We start from the raw sequence: 14,511 nt of genomic DNA, 5'->3' as shown, positions 1-14,511 counted from the left end.
ATAGAAACCTATCACCCTTATGTCAGGCAGACCAGACTAAATCTTCTCATGGATTAAAATACACACACACACAAGAAGTATCCGGTCTCTGAAATTTTGTTGATGATAGTCTCAAGTGTATATTTGTGAACACTTTTGTTGAAACTGATTAAATTTTGCACATTTTTATAGACAGTCATTACCACTATTCCTATTGAAATTGTTTTTAACATTCAATACTAAAATATAACCAACAGGATCTAGGAAGGGTAACCAAACTTCATAATAATGAAATTGAAATTCAAAATTGCCAATTTTTACATCTCCTTCAATCGAAGCCATGACGAAGTTAGTATCAGATTACGTAGAGATTCTTTTATTGTTCTTTCAGGAGGAACACATCTCAGGAGTTGAGCTGGGGAAGCAAGCAAAATAGCCACAGCCTTTGAAAGAGGAAGCTTAGCACTGGGTAGGGCTACAGGTGACTCTTGCTGCAGCGCTGGCTCTCCAGCTGCACGTCCAGAGGTGGCTCCTCCCCCCTACGCCCGCAGCGCTATGTCCTGCGTTGCCACAGGCTGGACCGCTTGTTGCTGTTCTCTCGCTGAAGTTGCCGGGCCAGTGCCAAGTCGCTGAGACCCAATGTGCTTGGTGGCCACTGTTGCAGCTGCAGGGACAAGGCGATCAGGTAATCCTGGCCCACCTGACGCTGCTTTTCTAGGGGGCCATCCCACCTTCTGCTCTGCGGCCCTTGCGCAGGGGACGACTTAGGGGTCATCAGAAGCAGCTGCCTTCATCCACATCGTTCGTGCTCTCCCACACCACTTGCTCCTCCCAAAGAAAGCCCTGGTTGGTGACAAGTAGGTGAACGTGACTCCTGTGTTTAATCATGGTACTAAAATGGTTGTTTTGGGAAAAGATGCTAAGTCTGCCTTTGCTGGCAGCTGCCGTTAGCTCACACAGACCGTGGTGGTCAGCTGGCTGCTGTCATGTCCACGGACTGCTCTGACATCGGGCTTTCTGTCACGAGAATGTTGTCGCTGGACTGCCTGCAGGTGGTGACCATCTCTGCCAGCTGGTTGTAACTCAGTTTCCCAACTGCACTCACGGCCTCAGGACTGTGGATTAACACGCCAGCCACGCGACAGAGGTACACTGAATAGGTCAGATATGGCACTCAGATGAACACTCAAGGTCAGAGACACCTGTGAAATTGCACATGGACACCCAGACTCTGTCCAGCTTAGGCGGAACATGGCACCACTCACATTCTTCTGAAAATGAAGCTGAAGTCCCTCTGGCTTCTGGGGCGGGATGGAGAGGAGGCAGTCTCCAAGCTGGGCCACCAGCCACTGAATGTGATCACTTCCTCCCAAGGGAGCAGTGCGCGTGTGTGCACACACACACACACACACGTGTATATGCATAGATATGGCCTGTATATGTGGCATCTTTATATAAAATTGTTACTGTGTGCTCAAAGTGGGCCTTTAAAGTAATGTTTTCAATGTTCCTTTTAGCAACTGTCTAAAAAATGTGTAAATGCTGTAATTTTTTTTTTTTTTTTTTGGATGTGCCGGGCAGCTTGCAGGACCTGTGTTCCCCGACCAGGGATTGAACCCAGGCAGTGAGAGTGGAGTCCTAACTACTGGACAACCAGGGAATTCCCCTAAATGCTATTATTTCATATAACTCATTTTTATTTCTAGCTTCATCATCTTTTATATTACCTTTAAGGTATGATGCAATGAAAATATTTAACATTTGAGAGAGAGAAAGAGAGTAGAGAACATCTTTACGTAAGAGAACCTGAAATATGTGTGTGTAAACGTGTGTGTGTATACAAATACACACATACATCCACACACATTAACATTTAGTAGGACCAGATGTTCATCACAGTGCTATTTATAGTAACGAAAGTATAGAAACAAACCAGATATTCAGTAATAGGGTGGTTAAATAAATTATGATGTATGCTTTAAATAAACATAGGCAACTATTTATAAGGGTGCTGCATAAATATACCATGGAATGTAAATGTCCAGGAAAAATGACTATATTATTTAGTGAAATAAAAATAGATTATAAGATAATATGACCCACGTGATCTTATTTTTGTATATGTAAATTTGCACATACACAAACTTCATACCAGAATATGAGTAGTAGGGATCACTTTGTGATGAAATTTTATTCTCCTATGGTAATTTAAATCTCTTTCTTATTTATTTGTATTTCTAAATTCCTACAATCCCCAATTCTGTTTTGTTTTGTTTTTAATATTATTTATAACTAGGTGCTTCTTGGTCCCTAAGGAAGGTTCCTATGTCTGTATCTAAGGCATCGGTTGCCAGATAAATCCACTGCGAGCTTTATTTAATTAGGGAGGAGTGGGCCAAGTTTTTCTTCATCAAGTTTAGTTGAAAATCTGAGACTGGAGTCCTCCACTGACCCAGAATGTTAGTGTTTTTGCTGTAGACCTTACAGCATTTGTACTTCTGTTAACCGCAGGAAAAGACCCAGAAGGTCTGGATTTTGAGATATTTTCAGTTCTTGTCCAACCATTGGTCCCTAACTAACAACTCAAGTCTAACCAACCAGCTCTTCCTTGTGTCTTTCAACTTTTCAGGATGAGAAATCATCAAAGGCCAAAATGAGCTGACACTTCTTGAATGCTTACTATATCAAGGTTTGAGTTATCTCATTTAATCCTCACAACATCTCAAGGCAATAAGTACCATTCCTATCATCTTTTTACAGATGAGGAAACTGAGGCACGGAGGGATGTAGTAATTCACTCAAGACTACCCAGCTAGTCCATAGCAGAACTGATTGTCTGATTCCAGATCCCAAGCTCTTAACCCTTCTACCACAGCTTCAGCCCATACACTTACACACACACACACACACACACACACACAGAAACCCACAAAAAAACCCTAGCTATAAAAAAGAGATAACAAATACCACTATAATGATATATGTTAGATGATTCTGTGAAACAAAAAACACAAGAAAATATGATTTAGATACTAATTCAATTAACTATATTGAAAAGAGCTTTCAAAATATTTTAGATCACTTCCCTTATTTGAATGCAAATGATCAAAGAATTTTTACCTAATTATCTTAAATAGTTTTTTGCTGTCATAGCATGGTATGGTACACTCAATGAGGTGATCAATGAATTAAAATTGCTATAAGCTGAAAAATAATTACCATGAGTTTGGCAAATGTCTTAGCTCATCAACTTACACATTTACAGCATGAGGTCAGTACTGGGTGCAGAATTCAGTCCATCATTTTACTAACAAACATTAAAGACCATGATGATCAGAATTTTTGTGCTGTGTAAATCTACTATGCACTTTTCTGCATAAACTAACAGTGGGTGCTGCAGAAATACATAGGAACCCAGATTCTGCTGACCTTTATCGCGGTCGGCTGCTGTAACCTACCATGCTTCTGATCACTGGAACCCAATGGGACAGAGAGATTTTGTCACACTTGAATTCACTTTCTTACCCTGAGCCTTTTGACTGTTTCAAGGGCTTATGTTCAGTTGGCCAGGCCTTCAAGCCAGTGATCTCACATTGTGAAATAATAGTTAAAATACAGCAGGCACTTTCATTTTAATATGCTTACCTTTATCCTTTAGGGAGGACCTCAGCTGATCGACACCCAAGAGAAATATGCTTGGGTTTCTCTTCTCCCTTTTAACTGTCTCTGACTCTTGTACCCAATCTTGACATTACACATGAAAATAAAAGCCAAATCGTATTCACAGGGATTGTAAACTTCCTGATTTTCCTCACAAGGAAAGGAAAATATAATACACAAGGCCTAATAAATCTCAGACCTATATTTGGGACTTTCGTTTTGCAATAATAACACCATTGCTATCAATTTGCTTTACATATATGAAAAAATACAACTTTTTTGAGCAAATGATGGAAGATATTTTTTTAAGTGAACATTTTTCTGGTATTGTCTGCCTTCCACTTAACAGCCAACTACTTGGAGAGCAGTTTCCATTCACAGCCTTCACTTCATTTCTCAATCCACAATACTTCTGCTTCTGCATTCACCTTCATTAGGATTGTTCTCAAAAGCTCATGTTTGTCGGGCACATTCATGACATTCATCAATAAATTCAGTGATTTCTTTTAATGCTTATTTTAATTGGGATGTGACATCTCTATAGGATATAGCTCTGTTGGTAATGCTTGCCTTCTTGAAACACTCATTTTTCATGGCATCTGGACAACTGGGTTTTTATTTATTTTCTGGCTGCTTCTCCTAAGCCTTCTTTTTAAAATTTATTTTCTCCACCGTCCCCTATAGGAATGGTTTCTATAGAATTCTGTCTTTGAATCTGCATTTCATCCATCTTTTCCCTTCCCTTCCATTCCCGTCCTTTTTTCCCTCTAAATTTCTCCCTCTTTTTCTCTCTCTCTCCTCTCTCTCTCTCTCCTCTCTCTCTCTCTCCTCTCTCTCTCTCTCTCTCTCCGCCCCTCTCTCTTTCCATCCTTCCTGGTTAATCTCATTGTCTTTTATCATTTCATTGGTCTGTGTGTATGAATAACACCCATACCTATATTTATAGCTTAGGTTTTACCTACAACATCAAATCCAAATATTTAACTACTAACTGGGCATCTCTACCTAGATTTTCCATATTCAACTACAACTCAACATACTTCAAACTGAACTCACCTTTTTTTCTTCCAAAACCTTCTTCTTTTAGCACGTCACTCATTGTAAATTGTTCTGCTATTTACCGACTTAAATAAGACAGAAAAGAGGGAATCACTTTTTACTCTTTACTCTCTCTCCAAAATCATTCAACTGTTAATTCTGACAAATTATTCAATACTCCACTCTTGTACATTTGTACATTTGCTACCTTTACTCGAGTCACCCATATCTTTCACCTACAATTTTTCACTGGCATCTAACTTTCTATTTTCTACTGCAGCCAGAGTGATGTTTCTCAACTTCCAAACAGCGCGTGTCTTTCTGCTTAAAATTCTGCACTAGTTTCACATTGTTCTTGGGATCAAGATCCTTAGCTCTCTGTACTCTGTGCCTATTATATCTTCCTCTAAGGTCCCAGAGCAACTTTTCCATTCCCATCCTCATTTTCCCAAATACCTTTGCCTTGCTCATACTATGTTCTACTCATCTTTACGTTTACATTTAGACATGAATGGGATCAATAAATCTTCCCTAACATCCAACCCTGAAGGAGGGACTAAATTTGATTCCATACTTCTCCATAATAACATTCATCACACTAAACCCTAGTTGCCCCTCCAGTAGGTCACAGCCCTTTAAAACAAAGATTGTACACCGTACTTGAATGTCTAGCACGTAGTTAGCATTGAGTCAGTATTTAATGACTGGCTTAATGGCTGTCCAGTGATAACTGGGGTGGGGCAATAGTTTGTTTCATACATGGATGGCAGGTAAGACTGTTCATTCAGAAAAATGTCATTTTCTGCAAAGCTCTTTTCATTGAATATTTGAATTTAAATGCTGGAACAACCTGCCAAATGACAGAAACTTGGCAATGATGTAAGCTGGCTCGATTGAGACATATTATTTAGTATGAACACCAACATTTAGAAAATTGAAATCTCCTTCAGAAATCTTTTAATTAGGTAGTTTTTTTTTGTTTACATATGATATTGCACATCCTGCCACTAATAGAAATTAACTTGGATTCCATTTGGAAAGCACACTGGTAATTATTCTCACTTCTCAAATAAATGCAGCAAAGGATAGCAATGAAAAAGTTTCACTTTAAAATTGAAGTTGGTGAAACTCCAAAAATCCTGAACGTTCATTACAAGCCCATAAATTACGTCATTTTTAAAGATTACAACCAGGATTGAGAACCTTATCAGCTATATTTTACTTCTAAGGCACCAACAAAACCTCTTTCAGTCATAGTAAGTTGTCACCTAAGCTACAATTTTATCTTATTCTAATCTAGGGCTTCTTAAGCATTCATGGATGAACTTGAAGCATTTTGTGAAGCCCATAAAATAGTTTCTGAAATTGTATGTGTGTTTGACCTTTTATCTAGGATAGGGGCCGAACATTTTGTTGGGCTTTTCAAATTGATTCACAACAACCATTGGTAATCATTTTATAGGTAAAAGAAAAAATTATAGTCCACTTAAATATTCCCATATATGAAAAGATAATCTTTGAGAGAGAGAAAAGTTAAGATATTTGTTGAATGAGTACATTAATTAAAATTAAATAGAATAGTTGTATTTTAATTTCTTTCCTAGCATATCAGATTATAATTTAGAAATAATAGAAATAAGGGAAAATGCCTTTGGAATTTCAATTTTTATGTGCAAGTAAAGGCCATGGAAGTGACTCTGTCATAGAGAGTCTTACAAGAACAAAATACGTCTAGAATATTTCAAGAGGACTTCTGCTAGCCCCTCAATGGTAGTTATCTAGTACCTTCCCCAGACAGTGCCTCATTCTTCTCCTTCTCTGCTGATAAATGAACCCCTCATAACCTCTTCATCAGTCTCTCCATTCCTCTCTGTCTTTGCAGATTGAATATTCTGCTTGTTCTTATGGTCTAAGGCTCAATGATTGAGCTAGAGTCTATTTAGAGTCTAAGATCAAATGAGCATGGAAGTGATTAGGTATTAAAAAATAATTATCCTGAAATATCAAAATTTCTGCCTTGAAAACATGAACTAGCATCTGCTATCAGAACTTGGGCCTAGGGCTTCCCTGGTGGCGCAGTGGTTGCGCGTCCGCCTGCCGAGGCAGGGGACGCGGGTTCGTGCCCCGGTCCGGGAGGATCCCACATGCCGCGGAGCGGCTGGGCCCGTGAGCCATGGCCGCTGAGCCTGCGCGTCCGGAGCCTGTGCTCTGCAACGGGAGAGGCCGCAGCAGAGGGAGGCCCACATACCACAAAAAAAAAAAAAAAAAAAAAAGAACTTGGGCCTCAAATCTCAGATAATTCCCTAAACTGAAGAGAAAATGACATGGATCAGCTAAAATGTCCAGAATTCCAGAGTACTCTCAAAAGGGAAATATTAGTTTTAAATGATTATTTTAGTAATATGTTATTAGAATATTCCTTTTTTTTAGTTCCAAATAAATCTCTAGAAATGACTTTGCAGTAAAATATTATTCTGGATGTGACTGTGTCTGAGGGACTTTTTAGTAAGGATTTAGCACATTATTTTGGTTAGCATTTCAAACAGCTTGGCTACATCTCAGCAAATATCAGGAAGTAATGAGTTGTAACAAAAGGTGAAAGTAAGTATATATACCCTTCAGTTGGAGACAATTTCTGTTTTGCTAATCCTATTCTGGATGACTATCACAAAACTCCAGTGCCAAGCCATGAAGGAGGCATGGAAACTTCCTCTGGACTACCTCATGCTTTTCACTAACTTTTATGTAGATGATTTTGATCATGTCCCTGAACTCCAGTGAGAAATTTTCACTGTCCTCCTGAGTGCTATGGTACAACTCTGATTCTAAGTCTAAAAAAGAAAAAAAGAAAAAAAAAAACTGCTGAGAATACGAAAGGTTTCGAGAAGAACTTGGGGGAGAGGGAACAAAAAACAAAATAAACACACACACACACAGGACACCATGGTAGAGGACTGATCTTGAAGTTAATAAAAATAAGTCAGACCTCAGAATGTCTCTGTTTATAGGGAACCCATTTAGAGCTATATGTTTGGCTTAACTTGGCAAGGAGATTCATATCAGTGGTTGCTTTGGGGTGATCCTCTGTAACACTGATTATCTTTTTCTGCTGGCGTCATTGCGTTATTTTTGTGATGACCATAAAAAAGTACATAGTACTTTGAAAATAGAAACAAGATTAACCTAGTGGATAACAGAAACCCAGGTTTTGGAGATGATTAAACAACGGTATTGAGTGATATAGCCGCTATTCAAATTCCTAAAACTTCATGGAAAAAGATGTTTTTCAGTAGCACGGCCTCTTCTAAAGGAAGGTTTTAAAGAAACATAAAACTTTATTTACAAGGTTCCAGTAAACCACTTCAGCCTGCAAACCAGATTGAAACTAATTGTTTTAAATGTAAGAATTGTTCATTCCAGAAAGTGAAGAGTAACACCCTGAAATGAATGATTCCACTTCAAAGAGCCGGCTAACTACCCGTGAGATGATGGAGGGGAGGACTAGGACTGGTGATGTATCAGATTTCACCGGCACTTTTGTGCACTCAGATAATAACACCCCTAGGTGTGTCACTTTAAAATATGCAGGGCAATGAGTAACGTACACATACTCAGGCATTCACTCCACACACACACACACGCACACTCACACACACACGCACACACACATACACACACACACGCACACACACATACAGACACACACACACACACGCACACACACATACAGACACACACACACACGCACACACACTCAGATATGCTAGGTAGTTTGACTGATCCAGAGTCTGTTGACCTCCATACAGTTCCAGGTCCTTAAAATATTGATTCAGTTTAGTCTTTCTTTACTGAAATGAAATATATACTCTGTATTACACTGAGGTTTAGGCTATGGATGCACTTCTGTAAATTGAAATAATAAATTAAATATTTTCTTTGAGTTACAATTGGATAGAAAGGTGGCTACTTTCCAGTGGAAGAAGATATTAAATCTCTGTGTAGCTTCACCCTTCTTTAAGCTGAAAAAAGCTAGAGGATGTTTGAAAAATACTGACTAAATTCTTCAATTCTCAGGACCATTTATTTAGAGTTTGCTAATGCTCACATATAAATTATGGCCTATCATTACAGTTCTTGATATTTTAAACCAGTCAGCTCATCAAAAGAATGGAGAGAAAATGAGAAAGCAGAAAAGTCCATTTTACTAACCAATTTGCACCAACATCTAGTTTGAGCCTAATGCAAAGAGAAGAAATATCCGGATGCATCTTAGAGGGCTTTAAAGCAAGTGAGAAAAATGTTTCAACCCTACCTTTCTCTTCCAGTTCTTGAGGGATTAATGTTTTGTTGAGCCATTAATAAGGGATTAAAAATGTTTTCACCCTCTAATTTTTAAATCTTAGATTTAAATCAATATTTGATTTAAACCTTTTATTTAAAATTACTACCAACATTTGTCCTTTGCCTTTTATTGAATTCATGGAATTAAAGACCCAGAGAGGAAAAGAGGAATGTAATTGAGGCCAATGGCTCCCAAAAGTAGCCCTTACATCAGCGGCAATTCACTATGTTTTTATTGGCCTATGAGAAATTGAGAGAAGTAAGAATGATGTTCTGGGTTTTCCTTAAAGTTAAATTTATTAATATTAAGAGACTATCCTCTATTATGAGACTATGTCTACTCTATTTTATTGTGAAAACATTGTTACATTTATAAAATGGTAATGGTAGATAGAATATGTGCTTATTTTGATTTATAATGCTAAAACAATGAAAAAAATATATTTTTTAATATACAGCTAAATGTGTGCTTTATCTATCATATTCATTTAATTCTTTCCTCTGGAGTCACAAAAAACAAATATAATCTTGCTTCATAAGAAACCGACAAAATCAAAAGAAAGGTAATGCCCCCAAAAGACTTCTCTAGCTTGAACTCTTCCAGTTTCCTTACACCTTTCTCCAATTACATTGTACACTAAAGACCTTCCAAAACGCATTACTGAGAAATAGACACATTACTCCAAATGTGGCCTTACCAGTCCAGCTGTACCATTACCTTTCATTGATCTGTATTTATTAATGCAGACCATAGTTACCCTAATAGTTTAGTGATGTCTATGCTGGCTCTCCTAAACTGTGACTAAAGTTGCATGACCTTCCTTTTAAGAACACCTGCTTAGCGCTATTTCTTCGAGCACACAGACAACATTCAGTTCTATTCCGTAAAAGTGACTTAATCCCCAGACACTAGTGATAGCAAGAAGGAAACCCTTGTCCTCTAGGAGAAGGGCTGTAAACACACAGTCTCAATCAGTGTTGTCAGTGCCGTGATGGATGTACATCCAAGGTGCTTCATGAGCAAAGTCGGGGGGATGGAAGGGCATGGAGACTCAAGGCACGTAATGAGATACAAACTTCACCTCCTTTGTTCTCAATGACCACAAGAAGTTTGTCCTGCTAATAAACCATCTTAGAAGAAAAAGGAGACATTATGTGAAAAAATGAGCCAAGCCTATAATTGACCACCTAACTGGATTTTGTTAAAAGATGTGTAACTGTTGGCCATTTTAAACCATGACAAAAATACTCTTAGTTCATTAACCCTTCTCACATTGACATATTGTACTACCTGCGTATCTTTCTCACTCTGTCCAGAAAGTTTATCAGTTTGTAAAATGGGATTTAAAATAATCACAAACTACATACGTCTGTCACATGTGTATTTATTTTTCATTTATGGAGCTATCTATAGATACATTTACTAATTTGCAGAGTTGCCCACACTTGCTTTGGTGGCTTTTATTACAATCTCCTAGAAACGTAGGTCCACATGTGTGGGATTCTGCAACAAAAAATTCATGGCGAGCTGCAGAACACAGACAGCTTGGGACTTTTGTCTACAAAGCTGTCTTTGACCTGTCTGAAATTCACTGAAGCTAGCCTTACTCTGCTCATTTACCACAGCTCAATTCAATTTCTTTCTTGGATCAACCATTGTGAACTACTGCTGGCTTTTGCCTGCTCTCATAATATGAGTTTTTCTTAACTTTTTCTCCTGAAACTTAAGAGCATCAAACCAAAAATTTTCTTGGGTGGAATGTATTCTTGGCAGTGACTGCCACTTGAATTCGTGTTAAGCTTTTCTCCTGAGGACCTCAACGTCTCTATAAATCTCATATGACCTCAGAACATCATTATCAGAAGATGGGAACTGGACAACATTATTCCTGTGGTCATGGTCACCCCAGGCTCTGAGAGCTTAAGCAACTGTCACAGGGTGCCCAGACCGGGGCAAAAAATGCAATATGAAAGAAAAACCTATATTAATTGTATCAACACTCATATGAGGAATAATCTTTTTCTGTCATTTGTAGGACCTTAGGATTCCCTTATCTGCCTTCATGCATTCATTCACTGATTTACTTACTCGTATTTGCTATGCAATATCTGAACTTATGCCAGAGTAGTATCAATTCTTCAGACAAAGGTTTTGATCTCTATTAAAATAAAAACAATAATAATGAAAGGCAGGAAAGCTGAACCACTCTGGCCATTAAAGACATCTTGATTTTCTTAAGAAATAATCTTCATTTACTTTTCATCTGCTTTAGACAGAGGTCAATTGAAAAGTACCTGGCCTCTATAGAATCAACACAAAATTGTGGAAAGCATTCTGGCCTTTCTTTGAGAATAAGTTTTAAAATAATAGAATCCAAACCTCCTCTACAACCCCATCTCCCCTCCCTATCAAAAAAATTGTCAGGTGCATTCAATTGCCAATATCTGCTATCACAGATAACGTCTACTACTTTTATTTTCCCATCTAAGCGTTTTCTAACAAACGCTTTTGCTTTCTGCTGGGATGTGTTGAAAAATACATTGAAAGTGATGTATATCCTGACTATGATTCCATTTACAGGAAAACAATGAAAGCAGTTGGTGATGTGATGGTGTTAATATATTCATGCAATACATTGGTAGACATATGGGGATCCAGGTTTTTTCTGTGCCTGTGGAGTTTAAAAGGAACCTTCTAGACATGCATTTTATGTACATAAAATATAGTGTTCAAATAGGGACAATGTATGAGAACATCCGTACTTGTCAGCTCTGTGCTGTCAGCAAAGATGAGCTTTCCGTGTGTGGTATTTTAGAGTTCATTATACTGTCCCATGGAGCATTCCCAAAAAAGCAGCAGGTAGAAAATCAGGAGCATTCAAATGAAATGATACTCAAGGGGGCGAAGACTGTTTTTTCCCCTCAAATTGTCTCTGTTGACAGAGTTGACTTCACTTTGCCATTGAACTGTGACAAGGTGATTATTTTTAAAAACCAAAATATGGTGCATAATACATTTTAGCCTGAAGCTGAAAGTTAAGTGTGAATATTCATTCATTTCTTTTGCTCTTCCATGAAAAAAAGAATGTGACCTGAGTAGCAAACAAAGTGTTAAACTCTATCATTTCCATGGAGTTAATGAATGATGTTTAAATGGAATCATTTTTAACAGAGAGGAATTCTTTTGATCTTGAGGCTGAGATTTTGTTGAAGGGGAAGAAATTAGTTTTTTATTCACAGTAACCTGTCAATTTATCAGGAAAAAAAAATCATGAATTTAAATATACTAAAATACATTGTATCCGCAAACAGGTTCCACGTACTCTCACACAAAATGGACAAAGTTAAGTGCATCCTGTCGATAAATATGTGATCATATGGTCAGAAACTTGTGCTGAGAATTTTAGACTAACTTAAACTAATTTTAAGGCCTAGCTGTGTAAAATCCTCCCTGAGATGAAAAGAATGTAGGGTTCCTTTGTGTTGATTCTGCAAGTGGCCAGAATTATAGTCAGTGAATGACTTGGCCAAAGACAGGCAATAAGTCGGTGGATAAGCTCATCCCCGCGTGCTTTATGCTGTAGTGTGTTGCTCATCAGGCCAGGCTTCCAAGCCTAGATAGAGTTTTAAATACTTTTTTCAAGAAGAGCTGATTCAGAAGGTTGATCTGGTCCAATTTTAGTGAATTAGGTTCACAGAGACCTACTGACCTTATTTGTTTGGAATTTGTGCTTAGCCTAGTATCTTACTGTTTTTTTTTTTTAAGCTTATTTTTAAAAAATAACTTTTCCATACAAATCTACGGGCAGGAGCCCACAAGTCTTAGCTAATATAATTTCTGGTCATTTGTTCTCCTCCCTTTCACCCACCTGGGTCAAATCGAGCAAAATCCACTTCCTTTTAAATACTGTCAAAGGAAAACTAAGTTGGGTGGGCAATAAGGGGTTCTTTACTTTGCTCCAGATAAAAAAAATCACGTTATCAGATATTGCAAAACTCTTCCTTTAAGCATCAATACATCTTTTCTCCCGGACACTCCAAATATCAGTCCTCCTTGTCGCATCCTCAGTCACAGGACATTGATTCTGCCTCTGTGGTTAATCTTTCACTTCTGACTCTGGTCATAGAAATGTGCTCCCTGAAATAGTTTTTCTTTCATAAGGAGTGAAAGTTACAACAAAGTTCTTACTTTCATATGAGTAGGATAAAGTGAACTGTTAAGTAATTCTCTCCCTGTCTTTTTTCTCAACATTACTTATTTTACAATATAATGTTTTATATAGACTGTCAGAAAAAAACAAACAACAAAATATACTTTTATTCCATATCAAAATTCACAAATTTAATCCTAATTTAAGTGACTCCTTCATGGAGTCCTTCTTAAAATTTTACTTAAGGATTTGTTTATCTTTTTATAATAACACCAAAAAGAAATTGGTTGGCTACATGTAATTTAATATACACCAGAGGGAAGGAAAAAGTCAATATTTGGAATGTTATCTATGCTGAACAAATTTGCTTTATGATTTTATTTATTTAATTCTCATTAAATTCAAGTTTATTTAAATAATTGAAGAATTAGATTAAAGTTTCCCTTTTTTTTCAAGTTATCTTTAAGGCTGAAAGAAGATTGGAGAAAAATCTTACATGATTTAAGGGGTCCAACTTACTCTTGGACTGTGTAGGTTCAATTTGCTGAAACCCATACAGAATGCAATTTGGCAATATCCATCAAAATTAAAAGCTCACCATCTTTTGACCTAGTAATTCTGCTATTAGGAATTTATCCTATGGATAAACTTGATCACATTCGAATAACACACAGGTATCCTCATGACAGAATATTTTCTACTAGGAAAGTAGAAGGAACCTAAGTGCTCATCAACTGAGGACTGGTTAGATAAATTATATCCAGAAAATGGAATATAATTCAGCTATAAACAAGAATAAGGAAGTTGTTTCTATATTGGTATGGAGAGAACTTGAAATATTTTATTTAGGGAAAAATAAGGTACAAAACTGTGTTTAAAACATGCCACCTCTTGTATGGTAAAGGAGGGAAATATATATTCACATTTTCTTATAAATACTTATATAAGCCTAACATATCTTTGGAAGGATACAAAATAAAAGAATGACAGAGGTACCCATGGAAAGGGGAACTGGATGACTAGGGGAGAGACAGGAAGGGAGCTTTTCACTTTTTAATTTTGAACCATGTGACTATGTTATTGCGGTACTGTGATTTATAATAAGGAATATGTATTTTCTTTTAGTCCCCATTCCTGGCCCAGAGCTCCTAAAACCCTTGAAATTTCCTAAGTAAGGGGCTTCCCTGGTGGCGCAGTGGTTGCGCGTCCGCCTGCCGATGCAGGGGAACCGGGTTCGTGCCCCGGTCCGGGAGGATCCCGCGTGCCGCGGAGCGGCTGGGCCCGTGAGCCATGGCCGCTGGGCCTGCGCGTCCGGAGCCTGTGCTCCGCAACGGGGGAGGCC

The 14,511-nt window shown here is 37.9% G+C and overlaps 1 pseudogene; it reads right to left on the bottom strand.

The window, feature by feature from the left end:
- Window positions 1–532: 532 nt before the first annotated feature.
- On the bottom strand, window positions 533–1,427 carry LOC102989695 (ubiquitin carboxyl-terminal hydrolase MINDY-1-like; annotated as a pseudogene).
- Between the last annotated feature and the right edge of the window lie 13,084 nt (window positions 1,428–14,511).

Source organism: Physeter macrocephalus, chromosome 15 (assembly GCF_002837175.3).
Source record: "Physeter macrocephalus isolate SW-GA chromosome 15, ASM283717v5, whole genome shotgun sequence".
NCBI lineage: Eukaryota > Metazoa > Chordata > Mammalia > Artiodactyla > Physeteridae > Physeter > Physeter macrocephalus.
This window is presented reverse-complemented; position numbering and strand designations above follow the sequence as displayed.